We start from the raw sequence: 12,653 nt of genomic DNA, 5'->3' as shown, positions 1-12,653 counted from the left end.
TATTCCAGATAGTTGTGTGTATGTGTGTGTGTATAATGTAGATATTTATTTATGTGATATGTATACTTATATATTATATATAATGAGTATATATTATACACAATATCTCACCTACATATATATACATAACATACATATTTTTATTTTTAAAAGATTAATTTATGCAAAATTGAAAAACCCTAAGGGAACAAGTAAGTATTCAGTGCAAATCATGTTTTCTGTCTGCTAGTGATTCTCAGTCTCCTATTTCCCCACCTCAGACACAATCACTACTACAAAGGTTTTATGTAAAAATCTACAGATAATATGGGTATATGCCAACATGTGTATAACCTTCCTTTTTCACACAACTAGGATTTGGTACACATTCTCTTTCACTCTGCATTTTCACTTTGTCTTGGAAGTTGGTCCATATGGAAGTATACAGACCCTCCTCATTCTTTTCTGACAGCCGTAGCTCCCTATTACTCCATTGGATGGAACTACCAGTATTTGTTCACTAACCCCCTCTTACCACACTTAAACATTGTTTCTGGGTCCTTTACCTTCATAAACAATGACATAGCTGCCTTCTTGCACCTACATATCTGCACACATCTAATCTATAACCAAGACTCTAAGAATGGAATTCTTTATCAGAATATGCTTCTGTAGAATTTGATAACTTTGGGCAAATTGTACTGGCAAAGGGTCTCTATTCCCTCCATATATGTATGTGAGTACGGTTCTCCACATTCCCTTTGATCTTACACTTTCTGGTCTTTATGAACCTAATTATGTAAACACATATAGTTTTATTTTAAAATTTGAACATTTCATCATATTTAAATTTAATTTCTCTTTAAACCCCTAGGAGCTATCTGTTCCTGTCCCTTGACAATATTTCCACTGGAAGGTTTGGTTTCCCTGACTGACTTGGTGGAATATTTTATGCTAAGAAAATTAGCTCTTTCCTTGTCATACGTGTTACAAAACGCATTGCCTGTCACTTGACCTTGTTCGTATACTTTTTATTTTTTTCCTTTTGGGCTGAAGCATTTAGTAAGTTTTTCTAGAGTTTTCAAAGACAAGCCTCTATTACTAGATGAGGACACTGAGTGGGAGGATCTGTTTCTGGGTGTCTCTAACATATCTCCACAGCTCACCTCCATTTTCTAGTACCCAGCTGCTGCCATATTTTGAGAGTCAACAGACTTCCATCAAGGGAAGAGCCATCACCCCGCTCACCTGTCATAGAGTTTACATTTATATGACTTACATCCTCATCTGGCTTAACTGCAAAAGGAAAGAGACTTCTAACGCATTCTTCTCCAACTAGGGTTTCGAGACATGGTTCCATGAAGCTACCGTATATAATGTTGATAACTCGCTGATTATGAAGACCTGACCTGGAATGAAAGCAGATGGACTGGAAAGGAAGGGTGAATTTGAGGGGGCAATAGTTGTACATAACTGGCAGTGTTCAGAGGCTGATCAGGTAAACCCACCAGGATAGATAGAGGAGGGAAGCATCCAGAATGGCTCCAATGGGGAGAGCATAAGTAGTGCAGTGGTAGAGCTGTTCCTGTGGAAAGAGGAGATCACAGATAGTGAGAAATTGCAGAGGCAAATTTTTTCACATACAATTTTTATGTGCTTAATTATATTTTCATTTTTATAAACAGCTAAGTTCTATATCAAAAAATATTGTAGAACTGACTAAGAGAAATAAACATTTAGCAGACCACTTAGCCTGCACTAAAGGGACATATTATTTTGCAGCAAGTTATAATAGCTATGTTCCAATAGCATTGAGATCCCTTGTCTAATTGGATCAATTCAATAGGCCAAATGATGGTGCTGTGATGATTTGAAAGCCAGATATATTACTCTGTTGCCTCAGCCAAGTAGTTTACACCAGATATTGAGACCTGGCTACACAGACAAAGCAGTCTAACCAGCTGTAAGGACCTATATTTTGCCAGCTTCATGTGAGTTCTTATTGGCTTGGGCCCTTTATTCCTACAGAATTGTTTTCGTGCCTAGGAAGAAATGCTGTCTTAGCAAGGCTCTGAGAATCCAGTTTTGCTGGGAGAGTTGCCAGAGAATGAATGGAAAGCTAAGAACAGCAATCCATAGATTTGCTTTTAGGGCTTTGATACAGTACATTTCTGAAGGCGATATGCCATTAACTAGAACATTCAGCAAAGCAGTTGGTACTGAGCCATTTGCCAGTAAAACTGATGAATAATGAATGGGAATGCACGTAATGATGAGCCAAGAGGGAGACTTCGCTATGGCTTAATCTGGCTAATGAGTTAGCATTAATGAAATTCAACAGTGTGGATATCTACAGGTTTCAGGTGTTGCCCATCCCCTGCTTTACTTCTTTAATAGAAAATACCACACACACTAATCTACCATGCGTACACTTTCAACCCATCACATTCTAAAATGACCATTAATCTCTGCAGTTGGTGAGTCTAATTCCTTGTCTCTGTGATTATTTATTATGGGTAACAAATGTATTTACAAGAATGCATGCGAGTATGGATGAGTGTCTCAGGATCTATTTGAAGACCTATCAGTCAGTCATCTACCTATGCTGATTTAATTAAAAATTATCTGAGTTATAACTCTGAGTCCATTGAAAAATAATGCCATTTTTTCAGAGCTCGGATATTTTATTGCTCTTCAGCATTGATGTAGGCAATCTCCTAATCAGAAAGAGGAAGTGAACCTCTTATTACTCTGATCAGTTGGCTCCTTAGTCATGCTTTCACTATTTAATTTTATTTAAAGTCTTCTCTCAAAATGATCTCCTTACCCATTTCATTTCACATGGTGCTTAGAGCTGTGTACAATTAAATCATAAATGAGATCAGAGTTGGGGCTGTAAAAAATATGGGCACTATTCTATGCTGATCTCATCTACCCTAAGGCCCCCGGTCCCAAAGTACATACAGTGGAATTCCCATTTTACTCTGAGTGTCATGCTCCATTTATCCTTAGATCTCAAAGTATATCTGACAAGGGTGATGTTGCACATTATAAAATAAGATTTCTCAAACTCTGCCCATCTGTTAGTGATACAGGCAATCTAAGTGTCCTATATATAGAACATATATACATTTCCTGCATTGCATATTCTTTCAAATATTTGCACTTGGCATTGCAAGGTGTCCCACTGTCATAACAGACAAGTCATTCATTAAACTGTCAGCACCTTGCTACCCTGCTCCCATAGAGGGCCCATTTCTGTGTTTTCTGTTTCTTGTTGGATGACCTATTCACTCATCATGAGCTAAGCAGTTACTCTCATAACGGGTGCAACTGAGTTGTTCATGTCAACATATGTAAACCAAAGTTCTGCTTCTTCATTTCTAGCGGTCCAACACTTGACTGGTGGAGGGCACTAATGGGTTGGAAAACCAACTTGCATTCATGAGAGTTAAGTTGGTGTCAATATGATGCAGCTCTTGGCTGAGACATCTAAGGAAGGGGCATTAAAAGCAAAGTAGAACAAACAAGTGACAGCAAAAAAAAAAAAGTGATTCATTGTAAACATTGTTTGAAAATCTGAAAGGGAATCAAGAAAAGCAATTAGCTACCCAGACCTACACACTGTAACTATTTGGAACAGATTAAGTGGGAAATTACAAAAATATATTTAACCTAAAAGTGAAGCATCTAATATGTCACTATATGGAAGATGAAAAAAAAATGAAAATTAATTTCTGGAAAATTACAGCTAAACTCCCCTGATTTTGAGCTTTGATTTTGTTGTTTCCCTTTTAAGAGGGCTTGTCTTTATGAGAAATTTGATAGTCACTGAAAAAATTAGGTAGATAATTTATTTTTTGCTCATTCAACATCTTATAGTCTCTAAAATATTCAAGCCCCTTTCCTTATTTTTCTTCTTGACCTTTTGCCTAATCCATGATTATTTATATTCCAGAGAGCAGAAAATGGGGGGCGGGTAAGAAGGGGGAAATTAAATTGGCCAATTTGCCTCCTAATTAACAACTTGAGTCAAGCTTGACAGAAAGTAGATTAAACTCATTAACTTCAGTGAGATCCATGGATAATCTGTACTTTCCACTTAACTTTGTACTCTGCAGCATCAGCTCTAATAAAGATGAAAAGATTGATGATAAAATGTAAGAGACAAACATTCTCTCACACCATCTTTCTAAGTTACAAAGGTTTGGGTTTGTTATTATGGGATAGAGCTGTTGATGCATTATGTTCCGTAAGATTTATTATTCTGAGCTTACTTTGGCAAAGGAATAGAAAAGACCACCTCACTAATCAATTAAGTCATTGCATTTTTTATAGTGTATACTTTGCAGTACTCATTTGAAACTTGGTGCTTAGGGAAGTGAAATGTCCTCCTCCCCAGGACTATAAAAGAGGCATGAGGAGAAAAAGCTAATATCCCCTCATAACAAAAATATCAGATGGAGCCATCCCCATTCCAGAAGCACAAATGAAAACAGGGAGAGACTCAAATCATATCACTATGCTAATTTATCTAACTAGTATTGCTTTTCCATAGAACAATATATCTAAAATATTATGGTCCACATTGGAATTAGATTTTTTGTCCCCAAAATTTTCCAAGAGAAACCACTTTATTTGTCAGACCAGCATGAGACAAAATCATCATTCCATGGTCCTATTATGAATTACTTCTACTTTGTTATTTAAAGAAGCTTAGCTTCACACAGCCAGTGCCCACCATAATGACACCACTCCCCCATGATTTGAAGATTTAATTATACTGACATAAATGACAGTCTCTAAGGTCCCAAGATAGGGGTCACAGTTGGTTTTTGCAGTGTGTGTGTGTGTGTGTGTGTGTGTGTGTGTAAAATGTTATTCTTTCCAAGCTATCTTGCATTGAGTATTTTAGGTTGAAAAGTGCATGCCTTTGATTAAACATGCTAATATTCTTTTTTTCAAAGATTTTATTTATTTGAGAGAGAGAAAGCGAGCGAGCATGAGCGGGGTTGGGGGGAAGGGCAGAAGGGACAAGGAAAGGGAGAAGCAGACTCCCTGCTGAGCAGGGAGCCTGACACAGGGCTCAATCCCAGGATCCTGAGATCATGACCCAAGCCAAAGGCAGATGCTTAACCTACTGAGCCACCCTGGCGCCCCAAATATGTTAATATTCTTATCTCTTCATGTGTATTGTGGTCAGAAATTCTGTGTGTAGGCAGCAGCTGGTGGAGCCAAGACTTTGGAATAACTTTTTCCATAGGGATGGTGTTCAGCTCTTCCATCATGTAACTAATGATTTCTAGAGTTGCTTGAAGAAAAGAACAAGGGTAATAAAAGTATGATATCATTTAAGAAATATTATCCTTAATACCACTATTTCAATGACAATGAATACAAGGAAAGCATCAATGACAAACCACTTGTTTGGGGCCAAATAAGAAAATCTAAGGGAAAGGAAAAGAGGAAGAGTGGAGAACACTAGCTGTACACTTCATCAGTCTACAATGCTTCGTGTCATCCCTACAAATTTCAACAGAATGGAGAATGATTTCTATTGCTAGAGAAGGGAGACCAAGGAATGACCAATGGCTGACCTAGTCTCTTATCCAAGAAAAATTTGATTCAGCATTTTCCTTTGTCTTATATAATTCTTAGTGTATTATTATTATTAAATTTCTGATACAATTTTACATCTGTCAAAATGCTACTCTTTAACATATGTATCATTTCTGATATAAATTATTACATCCCAATTATTGCCTTCTATAATTTAACTCTCACTTTCCAATAAATCATCTTTAAAAAATGCATTTTTAGACTTCGAATTTCATGGTAAGTATGGAATTCAGAGATTATTTTTGATCCAATTTTCCACTAAGACTTTCTAAGACACTTAAAATGACACAGGGTAAGTTAGTGCTTTCTGTTTCATCCTTCGCCAAATCTCCAGTACTTAGCAAATTACACAGAACATGGTAGGTGTGTGATAGCTATGTGGTTTGATGAATTGAAAGAAAAAAAAGGAAGAACAAGATTCTGAGGTATTTCTACAGCTTGAAAATTATTTATAAAAAATTACTTTTTGTTCTAACATTGAATCCACATTAAACATTATTTCTTCCAGGAGCTATAGCCTCTATCAACAGATTCCAAGCAGAAACTAATGCAAATAATAGGATGGTTTACAAGCCTGTTGGTCAGTCAACCGCTTTGTTCTCTGTGACCAAACCTTGTAATTATGGTGAGTACACAGTACAGATTTCCCAACATATTCCAATTTCAGATATACTCCCTTATTGTTCTGAGAAATACACTTAGAGTTGCCCAAGTATATAAATGCTTTTTTTATTGGCTTAGAAAGTATGACCACTGTGTAAAAAAAAAGTTTGCATACCAAAGTACTACCTAAAAACACTTTCAAAGCTGTGTTCTATCTCATGGAAATTAGGATAATTCCCAGAATAACACCAAAGAATGAGAATTAAAGTAGCAATGTAGACAAGATGATTAACGAGAGTAAAAGTTCATATAGGAGACAAACTTTAGATATAATTATTACCAAAGGGACAGATAAATACAATTCCAAATGAGAATCAAAAGTGCAAAAGTACAGAGAGATGGATCAGCAAATTTTTTGATTGAGAAAGTAGATTAGTGTATTAACCCTACCTAAGAGGGATCTGGTGAAGATGCTCTCACAAGATGGTGTAATGAGCCTGGCACTCACACAGAAACTATTAATGAAATGGGGAAACACATTAATGGCCTTCTCAAAACTCCAAAACTGTTTCAATCACTTTTATTACCAGTAAACAAACACAATTATACCCTTTTAGAAATAAATCTGTTAGATCCTGTCCAATTCAGTTTCAGAGATGGGAGTTCTATAAATGTGCAATATGTCACAATAGGTATAACGAAGGGGTTCTTGATAAAACTGAACCAAGTCATTGGGCGCCTGGGTGGCTCAGTTGGTTAAGCGACTGCCTTCGGCTCAGGTCATGATCCTGGAGTCCTGGGATCGAGTCCCGCATCGGGCTCCCTGCTCGGCAGGGAGCCTGCTTCTGCCTCTGACCCTCCCCCCTCTCATGTGCTCTCTCTCTCTCATTCTCTCTGTCTCAAATAAATAAATAAAATCTTTAAAAAAAAAAAAAAACTGAACCAAGTCATTAAAAAGTTGGAGTTTATTTTCCAATCAGTCAAATTGCAAGGGTGGTTGTTATGTTTTTGTTTTGATGACAATGCTGTTTTTAGTCAACGTTATATGTCATTGCTTTTTAAAATATATCTAAATTACTCACTGAATTTGATTGGACTCATCAATTCGTTAGCATTTGTTTGCTTCCTTGCAAATGGTCACATTTCTGAGTTGGGTTTAACAAATATGTACCTCTCAATACATCTATTTTGCCAGGTGATTCGTTTGTCACTGGGGAAATACTGGTAACCAGGACCACCAAGTAGCCTGCTCAACAGACAGGATTCCACACTCTATCACTTATTTAGATGAACGGGTTGGAATTATTAGGGGATCAGCTTTTCTTTTAAACAACTTATGAACGTTTACAAAAGTGTTTTTTTTGTGTGCATAAAGTTGTCCCTTCATGGGTAGTTTGATAAGTACGGGATCACCATAAACAGCACTCCAAAGAAACATGTCAAATAATATTTTGAAAAATTAAAATTTCATAAAATATAACTTATTTATAAATAACAGCCAACCACACACACACACACACAAAATGATTCCCTGGTTAGTGACAGATTTAGGAAATAAAAACTGCACAAGTTCAAAATACCTATTTTCGAATTTTATTTTTCAGCCAGGAAGAAATATCTTTCCATCTCTTATTGACTCAAACTCTAGCTCCAAAAAAAGGAAAAAAAAAGGAAAGAAAAAAACATAATCTGGAGACATGCAAATATTTAATAATATTCCTTGTGTTATAAGAGTCTTATATCTACAATATTCAAACTTCTTAAACAAAAATAATACCCAACTATCACCACTGAGATCTTAGAATTTGTTTTCATTTGAGGGTCACAAGTCACTTACTACCCCGCCCCCCAGAAAAAAACTGCATGAGAGTGTAACCTGTTTTCTGGAAACTTTAGAATTCTTAGTTTAAAATTCGATGTGCTTCTTATTCAATAACATACTATATTTACTTAAGGAGGAGTTATTCTTGGATAATGTTCACATCGAGATTTTTAGGTTGAATGAAAACAAGAGCCAAATAAACTTGGCAATTAGATGAACAAAGTTTCTGGTTTAAAAATGGCCTCTGTCAAGAAGTCCTGTACAAAGCTTCTCCCAAACTCCCACTAAAAGAACGATGTAAAGACAGAAAAGATGCAAATTTATGACCTTATAAACTAAGATTGACAGAAAACCTAAGGCCTTGGATCTGGAAGGAATTTTCAATAATTGGAAGTCAGAGTTGAGTGTATTAACCAACTGGTGCCCTTGCATCTTCATCTCATGAAATAGACCAGCCTTGACAGAATAAGAGATGTTGGAGAGATAGTGAAACTGATCCACACACCCCCAGGCTCAGGCAGAGAAGCAGGGCCTACACTGACCAAGAATGATTGTAGCTGATGCTCTTCTCTCTTCCCTCCCTCCTCAGCCCACTCACCTTGTATGTTCTTCTAGAAACAGAAACTCCAATACTGCCTGTATAATAAGAGAGAGAGGAGCAAGGGGAGCATGGGCTGGCAGTGAAAGGTTAAACCCGTTGGCAGTGAAACCCACAAATAAAACTCAGGAGAAGACACAGCACAAGATGGATTGTAATTGTTCATAGAGATGTTAGGAGTTCTGCACATCATCTAGTTCTTCAGCTACAGCCCTGAGGTTAAGTTTTGCTCAGCAAACAAATGACAAGCAAAGGGTCAATCTATTCAATCAAAATGCTGAGTCTGGATATAGTCTTGTTCATTTGATGGTTGATAAAGTTAATGATAATAATAAAAGTTACTAAAAAGTTACCATGTGACCAGGTACTACCCCTCCCACTTAGAAATATTTAATCACTAATCCCTTTAAAATTCTATGAGGTGAGTACAAATATCCCCATTCTTCTGATGAGGAGACTGAGGCAAAGAGAGTGCACTTTGAAGCAATTTGTTCAATTATATGGTGGTTAAGTAGTGAAGCTATGATTTAAACACAGGCAGTCTAGCTATAAAGTCTCTGGTCTTAACCGTGATTTTAAACAAATAAAAATGTAAAAAATATTAAAAAAAAAAAGCCTAAGTATGAATACTGTAGGATGAAATAAGAGAAATATCACCCTGAAGATTTTAGGAAGACCATGTGTCTGAAAATGATCTATTAAAGGAACCATGATAATAGAAAGTTAACTAGAAAATATTTAAGGGTCCAAGAAGACATGGCCTTTCTGAAAAAGGAATAGAAAGGCCAAAAGAGAGAGTTGGTTGGGTTAAATGATAAGTGGGTGAGATAAATAAAGATATAAATATGTCAGATACTTGCATTGGTGACACCAATTCAGGGCCTCCCTGTAGCCCCTCCCTTTGCAATGTGACTTTGAAGTTCTTCCAAGATGTGGAGTCTATTTCCTTAGCCAAGAAATGGGGTTGGCCTTGAGACATGCTTTGACCGATAGAATGCTCAGAAGCAGTATCATGCTAGTTCTGAAACTAGACCTCAAGAGGTTTCGTGTGCTTTTTCTCTATTAGACTCTTCAATCTGCCCTGAGCATAAGCTCAAGTACTCTGCTGGAGGATGATGACGGGCTACATGGGGAGGTGAGGGGTGAGCCCATCCTAGACCAGCAAGCTCCCAGCCAACTTGCCAGCTGACAGCAGCCATGTGAATGAGCCCAGGTGAGATTAGCCAAGCCTGGCCCAGAGCAGCAGAACTGCCCACCTGACTCATGCACACACAAGAAATACATTATTTCTGTTTTAGGCTGTATGCATTGGAATAGTTTATCACTTAGCAACAGCTATACTATGGACTCTAAACATGTACCTGGGAAAATATAAAGGTAGAATGTACCAGAAATATCAATTACACTCTCTACCAATTATTTCCTTCCTTTTCTATGCTCCCTTTAGAAAAAAATATGTCCCAAACTTTTTCTGACCGTCTGCCGTCATAAGCTCTTTTGAAGGGGCATTAGGCATCCATAACTACTTTGGACCCAGAGTAGAAATCTAGCTCAAGTTGGAACCATGAGACACTCTTTTATGAGAATTTAAAATTAGCTTTCAAATACTCTAATCAGCATCTGAGAGGAAGTCTTTCTAGGACAAAAATAAAATCAATACAAAAAATGAAGTAATGAAAAAAGCAAGTAAGTCCCCATAGAGAGAAATAGGGAAAATTATTTATGTTGCACGCCCTTTCCTTGGAGCCCATGAGATGTTTATATCCTTGTTTCCTTTTTTTCCATTATGAAATATGTTTCCTTTTTGCATGCCTATGAGGGTAGCCTGCCCATTCTTCAAGACATCTCCTCCTTTCGGGCGCCTGGGTGGCTCAGTTGGTTAAGCAACTGCCTTCGGCTCAGGTCATGATCCTGGAGTCCTGGGATCGAGTCCTGCATCGGGCTCCCTGCTCGGCGGGGAGCCTGCTTCTCCCTCTGACCCTCCCCCCTCCCATGTACTCTCTCTCATTCTCGCTCTCTCAAATGAATAAATAAATCTTTAAAAAAAAAAAAAAGACATCTCCTCCTTTCTAAATATTTCCATGGTTATCAATAGGATGGAATGGCCATTTCCATAGGATGGAATACTCTTATTTATTGAAAGAGGACAACACCAATTTTTAGCCACAACCATATAGAACTATAGTAAGGTACAAAAGGTTTTAGCTCTTCCAGTTTTTTATCAGGTAGCTCTCCTTTATCTAGTTGTTTCTTATGACAGGCAATACAAAATATAGGCTTTCAGGAGAAAATTTAAACTTAGTCTTTTCCTCTTCAATTTTTGTGATGTTGAGTGTGTTACACATGAAGAGTAAAATGGGGGGATTGATACACTTACTGAGAAAAATCAGCCTTCTGTTACATAAAAAACATTGCGAAATAATGGGAATTTCATCTCCACCTCCTTCCAGTGGTTCCTGCTGTGCAGATCCTATTCTGTTTCTCCTAGTGTTCTGGAGTGTTCTTCCCATCAAGTGGAGTTAAGACCTCCACAGCAGGACCCACTGGCTGGAGATGGAGGTAGAGATGGAATTCATGGTATTTCCTACTACATTTTGCATGAGTCTTTTCTGCAGTGGTGTAAGGTGTCAAAGAGATTTTGGAAACCATTCCCCTTCTCCTTTTTCATATGCTCAAATTAACTATTGAAAAAATACAGTTCTGAAGAGCTTTCACATTCAAATCAAAATCCACTGGAAAACTGTGTGTGTGTCTTTGCTTTATCTTAAATTTTGAGTCTAAGGTGGGTTTCTTGGAAGGTTTGTCATTTTACCATATTTCCTCTTCTGTGCCTTTTGAAAAAATGATATGTGAAACTTTCCTAAATCCAAGTCAACATAACAGCAGATCAAAAAAGATTGAGATGCTAATACCAAAACTAAATGATTTCTTCATTTCTTGACTAAAAAGGAGAGAGGTGAAGGAGAAGAAAAATGCCCCCTTGACAGTTTATTCCCTTTCTTCTTTCATCTTTTGTTACTTATGTGCATTAACTTGCCACTGACCCTTTGCATAGGTTGTCTGTTCTCTTCCCCATTTCTATTCATAGAAGCAGATCCTGAAGACATCTTAGAATTACACTGATTCAAAACAAACAACAGCAAGAAAACAACAAAATGAAGGCCCAGAAGACTGCACTATATTACTTACATGTTGTCATAGCCATCAATCCTAAATGTAAATACCAACCCTAAATTTAAATAAATTAAATGGTCACAATAAAAAGATTTTTTAAAATAAATAAAAATAAAATAAATTAATTAAATGGTCAAAAAATAAAATTAAGTAAAAAAAAGATGAAGAGGAATAAAATAAAAATAATACTAAAAATAAAATAAATAAATAAATAAAAATAAAAAATAAAATAATATACAGATATTAAACTCTGAGTTTTCTGGCTTAAAGGTGAGAAATAAAACATTCGTTGACAGCTGTATGTGATACCATAGGGAAGAGTTTGTATTTTTGACATACAGAGGAGCCGAGAGAAGGCAAGGAATGAGTGGGAAGGCTGGGCCTGACTGAACATTCTATGAAAGCTTTGTACACCCTCTGCCTAGTGCTTGCAGGTGCTCAGTAAATATTTATTTTTTGACCAGATCCTTCTGTAGAACCCCTTAGAGGGGGTGGAGAGAATACAGATTTGTCTAGATAAGCCCAGATGTATACCCTACCTCCCTAAAGAGTCTAAATCTCATATTTTCTAGTTTAATGATCATATGTATTTAATGGAGTTGTTGAATGCAGATGATGTATGTAAAGGAACTGGAGTATAACAGGCAAGGGGCAAAGGCTTGTTGTTATTACCAGTGGTGGTAGTAGTGGTTGCAGAATTGGATGAGCTAGCAGGAGAAACTCTTGGAGCAACAGAATGTTAACTTACAAATTTGGGCAAAGAGAGTCAGGGAGAAAAGGTGGAAGGGATTCAAGAATAAGAAGTTAATTTGAGAACATAGCAGCTCCTTGTGTCAAGAAGTGGAGTTTAAAACTGAG

The 12,653-nt window shown here is 37.0% G+C and overlaps 2 long non-coding RNA genes across 3 annotated transcripts in view; one reads left to right on the top strand and one right to left on the bottom strand.

The window, feature by feature from the left end:
• The window catches only part of LOC115942910 (uncharacterized), a 465,869-nt gene that overhangs the window by 284,848 nt on the left and 168,368 nt on the right, over positions 1-12,653 (top strand). The gene's annotated exons all lie outside the window — the stretch shown is intronic.
• Positions 1-12,653, bottom strand: part of LOC115942909 (uncharacterized) — an 82,913-nt gene that overhangs the window by 8,483 nt on the left and 61,777 nt on the right. Inside the window, exon 2 of the long non-coding RNA XR_014140408.1 lies at positions 1,488-1,564. This is a non-coding gene — a long non-coding RNA (uncharacterized LOC115942909). The remainder of the gene's footprint in view (positions 1-1,487; positions 1,565-12,653) is intronic.

Source organism: Leptonychotes weddellii, chromosome 15 (genome assembly GCF_054177405.1).
Source record: "Leptonychotes weddellii isolate Sample4059 chromosome 15, ASM5417740v2, whole genome shotgun sequence".
Classification (NCBI taxonomy): Eukaryota; Metazoa; Chordata; class Mammalia; order Carnivora; family Phocidae; genus Leptonychotes; species Leptonychotes weddellii.
Note: the sequence above shows the minus strand (reverse complement) of the source record. Positions and strands in the feature narration are given on the sequence as shown.